This window comes from Bos javanicus, chromosome 19 (assembly GCF_032452875.1).
Source record: "Bos javanicus breed banteng chromosome 19, ARS-OSU_banteng_1.0, whole genome shotgun sequence".
NCBI lineage: Eukaryota > Metazoa > Chordata > Mammalia > Artiodactyla > Bovidae > Bos > Bos javanicus.
This window is the reverse complement of record NC_083886.1, coordinates 43350590-43363632: the sequence shown is the minus strand read 5'-3', so window position 1 is coordinate 43363632 and position 13043 is coordinate 43350590.

Genomic DNA, 13043 nt, shown 5'->3' with positions numbered 1-13043 from the left:
CAAGGCCTGTCTGGTCTGCTGGGTTGCTGTAACAAAATACCATAGACTCGTGGCTTAAACCGTGGATATTTATTTCTCACAGTTCTGGAGGCTGCAAGTCCAAGATCAAGGTGCCAGTAGATGCCATGTCTGGTGAGAGTGCACTTCTTGGCTTCCAGACAGACACCACCTTCTTGCTGTGTGCTCACATGGCCTTTCATTGATGCCCACTCATGGAGAGAGATTCCCTCCCTCTTCTTCGTTGTTGTCGTTCAGTTGCTAAGTCATGTCTGACCCCGAAGACTATATATAGCACGCCAGGCTTCCCTGTCCTTCACTTTCTCCTGGAGTTTGCTCAAACTCATGTCCATTGAGTTGGTGATGCCGTCCAACCATCTCATCCTCTGTTGCCCCCTTCTCCTCCTGCCCTCAATCTTTCCTAGCAGCAGGGTCTTTTCCAGTGAGTTGGCTCTTTGCATCAGGTGGCCAAAGTATTGGAGCTTCAGCCTTAGCATAAGTCCTTCCAATGAATAGTCAGGGTTGATTTCCTTTAGGACTGACTGGTTTGATCTTGCAGTCCAAGGGATTCTCAAGAGTCTTCTCCAGAACCCCCATTTGAAAGCATCAGTTCTTTGGTGCTTAGCTTTCTTTATGGTCCAACTCTCACATTCATACATGATCACTGAAAAAAAACATAGCTTTGACTATACAGACCTTTGTTGGCAAAGTGATGTCTCTGCTTTTTAATACTCTGTCTAGGTTTGTCATAGGGCTTCCCCAGTGGCTCAGTGGTAAAGAAAGAATCTACTTGCAGTACCGAATCCTCAGGAGACCTGGGTTCAACCCCAGGTCGGGAGGATTCCCTGGAGGAGGGCATGGCAACTTCAGTATTCTTGCCTGGAGAATCCCATAGATAGAGGAGCCTGATAGGCTATAGTCCATGGGGTAGCAAAGAGTCGGACACAACTGAAGAGAGTCTGCTCGCATGCACAGACTCGGTTTGTCATGGCTTTGCTTCCAAGGAGCCCTCTTCTTTTAAGGGCACTAATCTCATCATGAGGGCCCCACCCTGTGACCTCATGTAAACCTAGTTACTCCCAAAGACTCCATGTCCAAATACCATCACACTAGGGGCTAGAACTTCAACAGATGAATTTAGTGGTGGGGAGGGTGGTGGTGGCGACACAGACATTCAGCCCATAAGATGGCCCTGATAAGAAACACTCAGTTTAGGTTATTTGAGAATTTGACAAACGACAGTTTACAAAGGTGTGGACAGTATAGGAACCAATAAGGGAGAGGGTAGTGCCCTGGGCTAATTATGGAGACCTCAGCTCCTCTACCCTCAAGCAAGAAGGGAAGGAGTGCTTCTTGGGAACAGCCCTACAGAGGAGACACCTAATAAGGGAAGACTGTGACCTCACTCTTTCCTACTGGTGTGCCGTGTTTGCCAAACCCAATCAGAAACCGGAGAGCCCATCACTGTTGTCTTCGTGATGTGCCCCTCTGCCCAGAGCAGAGTGGAGAGAAGATCTGGGGAGGCTGTGAAAGATAACTGTCTCCCACCCCCGTCTTTCCTAAAGAGGCTTCAAGATGACTTATAAGAAAGGATCGCTCATTCAAGTCTCGAGACGGGCAATGAGGACAGGGAAGGACAGGGTGGCACAGCACACGTGTTAAGAGTCCATACCGGCCATGATTGAGCTTCCTCATTAGGTGCTGAGCTTCCTGGCAGCCTGGCCAAAAAGGGATACAAGACAAGTTAGTAATGGAATGAATTGGCTGCTGCTTCAGTTTTCACATAGGAGCAGTCTGATCCCCACGACTTTGAGAAAGTCAGTTTGCTTCTCTGAACTTCAATATCCTCTGTAAAATGGGGGTATTGCCTGCTCCACTTCTGAACATGAGGATGCAATGAGAAGGCACAACAATTCCAGCAGGAAGAAGGGGAAAGGGCTTTTTTTCTAGAGAGGCATTGCATTTTCCTTTTCCAGAAAAGATGTCCTCTCCAGGGTCATATCTGGACGTGGGCTGGACACTGTCACATGATGACTATCTCTACAAGGGAAGCTGGGAAATAGAATATTTCAGCTGCACACATTGCCTCCTTGATAAAAAAATCAGGTTTCTGCTGGTAAGAAGGGGGATATAGAAGACCTAGGGTAGACACCAATCATGTCTGTTGCAACTGGGAATGAGTGTCTGGACCAGCTGCTGCCTGTTAGGTGAGTTTGGCTGGGAAACCAACAGAAGAGCTGAGTGTCTGGGTTTCAACAAAAGACTAGTAGCAGATCAGAAGGAAACACAGGTTTAGGGGAGGTGGGCAGACTTGATTGAGCCACATCCAAAGAGTATGACCCTGACCCTGTCCATCTGGAGAGCTGGAGGAAGGTCTCTGCCACCCACACACTCAATATCTCAGTCTTGCTATCAACAATACCAGTGTAGACAGACATATCTATGACAAGCGAGGCTCACTTGCTAAGTGGATGAACCAACCCCTCCCCCAGAAATGGTGATGAGTCAGGAAAAAGGGGCAAAATTCAACATGGGATTTTAATATCAAGTTGTTAAAATGTATCTTAAAAACAAGTTCTTATCTTTAAAATGGCTCTTAAAGTCTGTCAATTAAAAATTGTTATGAAAAATAAATTATTAAAGGGAGTCTTACATTAAACATTTAAAAACATTTCTACATGTTCTCATCTCTACAGCATATAAATTGGCTTAAAAGATACAGTAGATAAAATAGCTATGTAGGAATTAATTAGATGGAATCCTAAATCCTATACTTTAAAAACATCTATGCACATATCAGAAACATGGGGAAATTCAGCTACACTCAGTAAGTGTTGGACGGATTTGAGAAATTCAGTTGAGCCCCAACTTCACAATAAATTGTTAGTATAATGAGCTTTGGAAAATGACTAAAAATACAGTCTTAGTCTGCACTGTGCTTTCCTGGTAGCTGAGGTGGTAAAGAATCTGCCTGCTAATGCAGGAGACCTGGGTTTGATCCCTGGGTCAAGAAGATTCCTCTGGAGAAGGGTATGGCAACCCTCTCCAGTATTCTTGCCTGGAGAATTCCATAGAGGAGCCTGCTGGGCTACAGTCCATGGGGTTGCAAAGAGTCGGACACGACTGAGTGACTCACACACACACATACACAGTCTGTACTGATAGAAGTATAATGTCTCTGGAAGAATACTGCTACTGCGCTACTGCATTGGTTAGATTCATGGGTCATTCATTCAGTCACTAACTACTTCCTAAAGTGAAAGTGTTAGTCACTTAGTCCTGTCCGACTGCGATCCCATGGATCCCACTTTAGCCCAGTCTGCCAGGCTCCTCTGACAATGGAATTCTCCAGGCAAGAATACTGGAGTTGGTAAAGTGAAAGTAAAGTGAAGTGAAGTTGCTCAGTTGTGTCCAACTCTTTGTGACCCCGTGGACTGTAGCCCACCAGACTCTTCCGTCCGTGGGATTCTCCAGGCAAGAATACTGGAGTGGGTTGCCATTGCCTTCTCCAGGGGATCTTCCCAACCCAGGGATCGAACCCAGGTCTCCTGCATTGCAGGCAGACGCTTTAACCTCTAGCCATCCCCATTTCCAGGGCATCTTCCTGACCCAAGGATCAAATTCACGTCTCCCGCATTGCCCGCAGATTCTTTACCAACTGAGCCACCAGGGAAGCCTACTACTTCCTAAGGGCTGGCTCTTTGCCCGGCTTTGTTCAAGGCACTGGGGGTAGAGATGCCAATGTTCTTGTCTTCCAGGGGGAAGATGGACTATAAACCAAGGCCAGTAAGACAGCATGGAAGTGAGGACATGCTTAGGAGTCTGGGTGGGTCCAGGAGCCCAAGAGGAAGTGGGAGACAATTGAATCTCATTTTGTGTACGGAGATGTTTGCTGGGCCTCAATGGGAGGCTTCAGCATTCCTGGCAGCGGGAACAGCAAAGACACAGACACAGGAAGCTGGGTGGGGAGTTCAAGAGATAACAGTGGTTGATGTGTCCAGCCCATGAGAGGAAGGGGTGGTATAGTGAGAAACAGGGTGGAAAGCCAGGCAAAAGTCAAACAGCAGAAGGCCTTATGCATCTGGCCAAAGTGTGTGAACTGGTTATCGGATAAGATGGGGTGTGAGAGCTGCTGAGGTTTTTTGTTTTTTTTTTTTTAATTTATTTATTTGGCTGTGCTGGGTCTTCGTTTCGGCACACAGGATCTTTAATTGTCATTGTGGCATGCGGGATCTAGTTCCCTGACCAGGGATTGAACCTGGGCACCCTGCATTGAGAGCATGGAGTCTTAGCCATTGAACCACCAGGAAATCCCGCTCCTGAGGTTTTAACAGGAAGGCAGCAGCGACCCCACCTGGAGGGTGAGGTTCTGTCTCGGGGTCATTCTTGGAGGGCCGGTCATAATAATCATTTAGTTTTTCCTTTGTGCCAGACCCTGTGCTGGGTGATTTCTCACAGCAGCTTTGAGGTTGGAGATCTGCCTCTCATTTTACTTTTGAGGCCAGAGACATTCCAGCGACCTGCCCATACTTCTGTTGTTTTAACTAATATTAACAACAGCAGTTATGAGCCCTCAAGTGCGAAGTCTTTTACTAAATAATCACAGTCCCCACAGTCCTGAGAGGTGTATAAAAATGAAGGTAAATTATACAAGGGGCGGCCCCTGAGACTCGGAGAGGTTAGGAAACGTGCCAAAGGCAGCACAGCTGTTTGAGCGCCAGGGTGGGATCTGAATTCAGGACACCTGACTTAATCCTAAGGCACTTTTCCTCCAAGATTGGGACCCAGAACCAGGGTGTGTGTTGATGCCACAGCCCCACTGGTAACCCCTGGCTGGCTTGGGGGCCCCGATGAAATCAGGAGGGATGGGGTTCACACCTGGCTGAAGGATGGGGAGCCTGGGGAGGAGCACAGTGACGAAAGACCTGTCAGATGGGCCCAGGGCACTGGGCAGTACAGCCTCGTTCCGGGGACCCCAGAGGGCATAACCAGAACAAGAAGTGGGGTTGGGAGCTGAGGGTGGGGTTACAAAGAAGATCTTTGAGCAGATGTCTGGAGGGAGACTTTTCTAGAAGGGCACAGACTACTGTCTAGGGGACCACTGGTTTAGAAGTCCAGAACCTTGGGCTCCCACCCTGCCTGGGCAAGTCAGCTCTCTGTGGATTTTGGCAGGGACACTGCCCCCCAACAGCCAAGACAGAGAGTCCATCACGTGCTCATTCAACAAATACAGAGTATCTACTCTGGGTCTTAGTTGCAGCATGTGGGATCTAGCTCCCTGACCAGGGATCGAACCCAGGCCCCCTGCATTGGGAGTGCAGAGTCCTAGCCACTGGGTCACCAAGGAAGTCTACTCATTATTTTTTAAATAATCATCTCATCAGTCAGTCTTAGATGGTGAACTGTGAGTGTGGTGGGCCAGGATGCCAGGAGAGGGCAGAAGAAGGAGACCTCCTGGTCTGGGAGCATGGAGGGCTTCTTAGAGGAGGGAGCCAACCTTAGAAGAGCCAACCTGCAGTCTGTGTGGGTGCTGGGTATTCTAAGGGTACAAGAACCTCTTTCCTTCCCCTGTGGCAGACAGCCTGGTGGGGCCCAGAGTGGAGGAAATGGCTCTCTGCCCAGGGTCCTGCCCATCCCCTCTGGAGCCCCCCCACCACATTCCAACCATTATCCCAGGTACTTCCCCTCTCTTCTCTCTCCTTGCTTCTCTCCCTTCCCTGTCCTGGACAACAGAGGACAGTGGCTGAGGGACTCAGGCCCCCAGAGGATCCCCATGTCCTCGCCCCAGATCAGGGGAGTGCTCAGAGGGCTCAGTGTCCTGGAGTCTGGCCAGGGTCCTGGGAGGAGTAAGGGAAAGGGGACTCAGGGGTGGAGGAGTGGGGGGTGAGGTTATACTTGGGGAAGTGCTAGTGGTGGTTGGGAAGTGGGGCCAGGTGAGGGAGGGCTCCCCGAGGCCCACAGGAAAGGAGCAAGAGTGGGGGTCGGGGTGAGGGTGAGGGTCTCTGCTTTCCCGAGTCCAGGGCCCCCCTCCATCCTGCTCTCCTGTCTGTTGCAAACACTAGGCCTGGTGCCTGGCCCTGCCCCGTCCCTGCACTGACCCTCAGGGGTTCTTTCCATAGGGAACCATGTCCCAGGTGGCTATCCAGGTTCAGGTCAGGGGAGGTGGCCTGAGCTGAGTGGGTGCTGCCCAAGGGTGGGGATCAGAGTGTCTGTGCCCCAAGTTCATGTCTGTGGTGGGGAGTACGCCTGGCTAACCTGGTTGACCCAAGCATTAAGTGGCAGGCCACAGTGCTTACTGCAGAGGGACTGGGGGTCTGAGCCCTGATTTTTCCATCTGAAAAATGGAGTCACCTTTCCTGCACTGCCTCTTGTGGGGCGATGATGAACCTGCAGGGGAGAGAGCTGGGGGTGGGGAATGGTGGTATGTGGACTGGCACTGCCCTCTGGTGGTCACAGTGAGAGTTGCCAGGCACCAATGTCTGGACCTAGACCGTGCTGTCACCTGGGAGCTTGATGGGTACCCTTCATCTCTATCTTCTCCATCCTACTTCTTTCTTCTTCACCCCAAACCTCCCAGTGGCTCAGGTCAGGGATGATTCAATTCAGAAAACATCTATGCAGTAGAAATTGAACGGATCCCTACTGTAGTCCTGTTCTGTGCTTGGTATGGGACCTGCAGAGATGTCTCAGTAACACGGTCCAGGAACTGCAACCTTGTGAAGTCTGGGCTGTGCTGATGCTGGGTCATGGTCACCTCCTGGTGTTCTCCAGCCTCCCCATCCACAGCAAGCCCTTGGGGTTCGGTTGTGTCTTAAAACTTCTGCTGACAAAGACAAATATCAAATGATATCACTTATGGGCTTCCCTGGTAGCTCAGCTGGTGAAAAATTGACCTGCAATGCAGGAGCCCTGGGCTCAATCTCTGGGTTAGGAAGATCCCCTGGAGGAGGGCATGGCAACCCACTCCAAGAATACTCCAGTATTCTTGCCTGGAGAATCTCCATGGACAGAGGAGCCTGATGGGTTGCAGTCCACGGGGTCGCAGAGTCGGACGCTACCGAGCAACTAAGCACACACGTGTACAATCTAAAGCACGACTTCCCAGGTGGCTCAGTGGTAAAGAATCTGCCTGCCAATGCAGGAGATGCAAGAGACATGGGTTTGATCCCTGGGTCAGGAAGATCCCCTGGAGTAGGAAGTCACCACCCACTCCAGAATTCTTGCCAAGAGAATCCCATGGACGGGGAGTCTGGTGGGCAACAGTCTATGCAGAGTCTTGTCCACAGAGTCAGACAAGACTGAGCAACTGAGCACACAAAATATGACACAATTGAAGAAAAATAGGGAGCTTCCCTGGTGACTCAGTGGTAAAGAGTCTATGTCAGTGCAGGAGACACGCGTTCCGTCCCTGGTGCAGAAAGATCCCACACGCAGAGAGGCAACTAAGCCGGTGTGGCCCAACTGCTGAGCCTGCCTGCTGCAATTACTGAAGCCCACAGGCCCTAGAGCCCGCGCTTCTTAACAGGAGAAGCCCCTGCAATGAGAATCCTGAGCGCTGCAACTAGAATACAGCCTGTGCAACAACTGAGACCCAGCACAGCCAAAAATAAATCTTATTATTATTTTTTTTTAAATAAGGACTTTTCTGGCAGTTCAGTGGTTAAGACTCCATGCTTCCACTTGCAGGAGGCACAGATCTGGGGAACTGAGATCCCACATGCCTTGCGGTGCGGAAAAAAAAAAAAGAGAGAGACACAAATAGAGCTATTTACAAAATAGTAACAGACACACAGACATAGAAAACAAACTGAAGGTTATCAAAGAGGGTGTAAATTAGGAGTTTGGGATTCAGTTCAGTTCAGTTCAGTCGCTCAGTTGTGTCCGACTCTTTTCGATCCCATGAATCGCAGCATGCCAGGCCTCCCTGTCCATCACCAACTCCCGGAGTTCACTCAGACTCACGTCCATCGAGTCAGTGATGCCATCCAGCCGTCTCATCCTCTGTCGTCCCCTTCTCCTCCTGCCCCCAATCCCTCCCAGCATCAGAGTCTTTTCCAGTGAGTCAACTCTTCGCATGAGATGGCCAAAGTACTGGAGTTTCAACTTTAGCATCATTCCTTCCAAAGAAATCCCAGGGCTGATCTCCTTCAGAATGGACTGGTTGGATCTCCTTGCAGTCCAAGGGACTCTCAAGAGTCTTCTCCAACACCACAGTTCAAAAGCATAAATTCTTCGGCGCTCAGCTTTCTTCACAGTCCAACTCTCACATCCATACATTAGCAGAATCAAACTACCGTATATAAAATAGATAAACAACAAGGTCCTGCTGTATAGCACAGGGAACTATATTCAGTATATTATAATAATGTATAACTAAAGAACATGAAAAAGCATATATATATATATATATATAAAACTGAACAACTTTGGTGTACACCAGAATCTAACACAACATTGTAAAGTCAACTATACTTCAGAAATATTAATAAAACTTTTTGCTGACAAACCATAGGAAAAACACGCATGCTTTATGTACCCCTGTGTTCATAATAGCATTATTTACAGTGGCCAAGATATGGAAGCAAAATGTTTCATCAACAGATGAATGGATAGGGACTTCCCTGGTATTTCCAGTGACTAAGACTCTGCACTCCCAATGCAGGGGGCCTGGGTTCAATCCCTGGTCAGGGAGCTGGATCCCACATGCCACAGCTAAAAGTTTCTGCATGTCACAACGAAGATGGAAGAGCCCATGTGCCACAACGAAGTCAATTAAGTAAATAAGTAATTAAAAAACCCAGATGTCCTTCAATTAAAAATAAATTTTGAAAAAATAAAAAACCCAAGAATGGATATATATATATATATATATATATATATATATATATATATAGTTTCGTTGCTCAGTCAAGTCCAGCTCTTTGTGACCCCATGGACTGCAGCACACCAGGCTTCCCTGTCCTTTGCCATCTCTTGGAGTCTGCTCAAACTCATGTCCACCTAGCTGGTCATGCCATCTAACCGTCTCATCCTCTGTTATCCCCTTCTCCTGCCCTCAATCTTTCCCAGCATTAGGGTCTTTTCCAATGAATTGGCTCTTTGCATCAGATGGCCAAAGTATTGGAGCTTCGGCTTCAGCATCAGTCCTTCTAGTGAATATTCAAGGTTGATTTCTTTTAGGATTGACTGGTTTGAACTTCTTGCTGTACAAGGGACTCTTAAGTCTTCTCCAACACCACAGTTTAAGGGCATAAATTCTTCAGTACTCAGCCTTCTTTATGGTCCAACTCTCACATCCATACATGACTACTGGAAAAACCATAGCTCTGACTATACAGACTTTTGTGGGCAAAGTGATGTTTCTGCTTTTTAATATGCTGTCTAGGTTTTTCATAGCTTTTCAGAGCAAGCATCTTTTAATTTTATGGCTGCAGTCACTGTCCAAAGTGATTTTGGAGCCCAAGAAAATAAAGTCTGCCACTGTTTCCATTGTTTTCCCATCTATTTGCCATGAAGTGATGGGACTGGATGCCATGATCTGAGTTTTTTGAATGTTGAGTTTTAAGCCAGGTTTTTCACTCTCCTCTTTCACCTTCATCAAGAGAATCTTTAGTTCCTCTTCCCTTTCTGCCATTAGGGTGGAATCATCTGCATATCTGAGATTATTGATATTTCTCCCAGCAATCTTGATTTCAACTTGTGATTCATCTAGCCTGGCATTTCGCGTGATGTACTCTGCATATAAGTTAAATAAGCAGGGTGACAATATATAGCCTTGACGTACTTGTTTCCCAATTTTGAACCAGTCCATTGTGCCACGTATGGTTCTAACTGTTGCTTCTTGACATGCATACAGATTTCTCCGGAGGCAGGTCAGGTGGTCTCGTATGCCCATCTCTTGAAGAATTTCCCACAGTTTGCTGTGATGCACATCATGGGGGTTGCGGGATCTCAGTTCCCTCCCTGACCAGGGACTGACCCTGGGCCAAGGTAGCGAAATCCTGGAATCCTAACCACTAGGCCACCAGGGAATTCCCATGGTGATCATTTTGAAATGTAGAGGAATATTGAGTCACTGTTGTACAACAGGAATTAACATAGTGTTGTAGGTCAATTTTACTTTAAAAACAAATAGATTTGTGGTTACCAGAGGTGGGGGGCAGGGGAAGGGGGAAGTGGGAGAAGGCAGTCAAAAGATAAAAGTATCAAGGATGTAACATATAACATGATAAATATAATTAACACTGCTGCATGTTATATATGAAAATCAGTAAGAGACTAAATCCTAAGAGTTCTCATCACAAGAAAAAAAAATTGTTTTTGTTTCTTAAAGAAGATCAGTGAACTTGAAGATAAACCAATAGAAACAGTGGAACTGAAGAGAAAAATGCTGAAAGAAGAAGACAAAGAACAGAGCCTCAGTGCCCTGTGGTTACTGTCAAGGGGTCTAACATACCACTAGAATTGAAATTCTAGAAGAGAGACTTAGAAAAAATATTTAAAGAAATAAAAGTTGAAAAGTGTCCAAATTCTGATGAAAGCTATACATCCACAAATCTAAGAAACTCAGTGAAGCCCAAGGAGAATAAAAGAAAACCCCACCAGAATACATCATAATCAAGTTGCTGAAAGCCAGTGATGAAGAAGACATTTTAAAGCATGTAGCAAAAAAAGACAGATTACATTTAGGGAAATAAAGACAAGAATGAATGCTAGTCCAAATTGAGATGTGTTGTAAGGTTATAGTCACACTGGATTTACTATAAAAATGTAATCTCATTAATAATTGTGTTGATTACATGTTTAAGTAATATTTTGGAGATTAATATTTTAGGTTAAATAAAATATATTATTAAAACTAATTTTGCCTGTTTTTTGGCTTAAAAAGTAAGCTTTTAAAATACAGCTGCTAGAATATTTAAAATTATGTGTGTGAGGAAACAAAACAAACTCATGGACATAGAGAACAGATTTGTGGTTGCCAAGGGGTAGGGCGTGGGGGAGGGATGGATTGAGGAGTTTGGGGTTAGTAGATGCAACCTTGGGGCTCCCCTTGTGGCTCAGATGGTAAAGAATCCGCCTGCAATGCAGGAAACCCAGGTTTGATCCCACGGTTGAAAAGATCCCCTAGAAAAGGAAATGGCAACCCACTCCATTATTCTTGCCTGGAGAATCCATGGACAGAGGGGCCTGGTGGGCTACAGTCCACGGGGTCTGAGAAAGTTGGACATGACTGAGCAAATAACACCGGATGCAAACTATTATATATAGGATGGATACACAACAAAGTCCTACTGCATAGCATAGGGAACTATATTCAACGCACTATGATTAATCACAATGGAAAAGAATCTGATAAAATTACATCTGTGGTTTGTGTTTATGGCTCCCATTCAATTTCTATTGGACAGCATTGCTCCAGAATCCCTGCTTTACTCAGCAGCCAAAGTAATCTTTTTATGAATGTAAGTAAGACCACGTTGCTCTCCTGCTGGAAAATCCTTGGTGGTGTCCTATCCCAGGAGCATCTAAGCATGCATGACTCTTGAGGTCTTTGTTCTTACTTTTCCCATGCCTGAACAGCTCTTCCCCCATATCAGTTCAGTTCAGTTTCTCAGTCATATCTGACTCTCTGTGACCCCATGGACTGCAGCATGCCATGCTTCCCTGTCTATCACCAACTCCCGGAGCTTGCTCAAACTCGTGTCCATCGGGTTGGTGATGCCATCCAACCATCTCGTTCTCTGTCATCCCCTTCTCCTCCTGCTTTCAATCTTTCCCAGCATCAGGGTCTTTTCCAATGAATCAGGTCTTTGCATCAGGTGGCCAAAGTATTGGAGCTTCAGCTTCAGCGTCAGTCCTTCAAATGAATATTCAAGACTGATTTCCTTTAGGATTGACTATAGGTGGAGCTTACTTGCTTAATTCACTTTGGTCTCTGTCCAAATGTTACCTTCCAAATGAAGCCTTCCCAGAACACCCTTTCTGAAACAGTAGCATCTGTTCCTCTTTCTACTTATTTGGCTCTTTTTCTCTTCCACAATGCTTACCACCAGAGGATATCATAGGTGGTCCATCATGTGACATTATAGTTAGTGTTCAGTTCAGGACAGTTCAGTTCAGTTGCTCAGTCATGTCTGACTCTTTGCAACCCCATGAACCGCAGCACGCCAGGCCTCCCTGTCCATCACCAACTCCCGGAATCCACCCAAACCCATGTCCATTGAGTCGGTGACGCCATCCAACCATCTTATCTTCTGTTGTCCCCTTCGTCTCCTGCCCTCAACCTTTCCCAGCATCAGGGTCTTTTCAAATGAGTCAGCTCTTCGCATCAGGTGGCCAAAGTATTGGAGTTTCAGCTTCAACATCAGTCCTTCCAATGAACACACAGGACTGATCTCCTTTAGGATGGATTGGTTGCATAGATAGTGTTACCTCGTCTGTTTTCCTGGAGTGGAAGCTCCTGAGGGTAGGGACTTGTTTTGCTCATCGCTGTATCCCCAGTTCCTAGAACAGAACCATGCCCTTGGCAGGAGCTCAGTGAAGATTTGTTGAGTGAATGAATGAAAGCATGACAGCTTCCAAGAGTCAGGAGAAATCCTGCTTGGCCAAATGGAGGCGATGACGGGGGATGGCAGAGGTGCAGATGGGTGAGAAGGGAGCCCCAAACAGGGGTGAATGTGTTGCCAAAAAGTTGGACTCCTGTTGGCCAGGATGATAGTAAAACTATGCAAGATTGGAATACTTTGGGTGACAAAGTAGGAGAGATGCCAGAAACTGATTTTCAGCACTCACCGTAGAGGACAGGAAGTTTTCAGGGGGTAATGTGTGTCTGGGTATTATTACTTTAAAAGTAAGATTTTGTTTATTTATTGGCTGCACCATGGGGCTTGTGGGATCTTAGTCCCCTGACCAGGGATTGAACCCATGACCTGGTAATAAAAGTGCTGAATCCTAACCACTGGACTGCCAGGGAATTCCTTAAAAGCAAGATTTTATTAAGACACAGGCAATGTTCATAAAAGCACTATTTACAATAGCCAAGA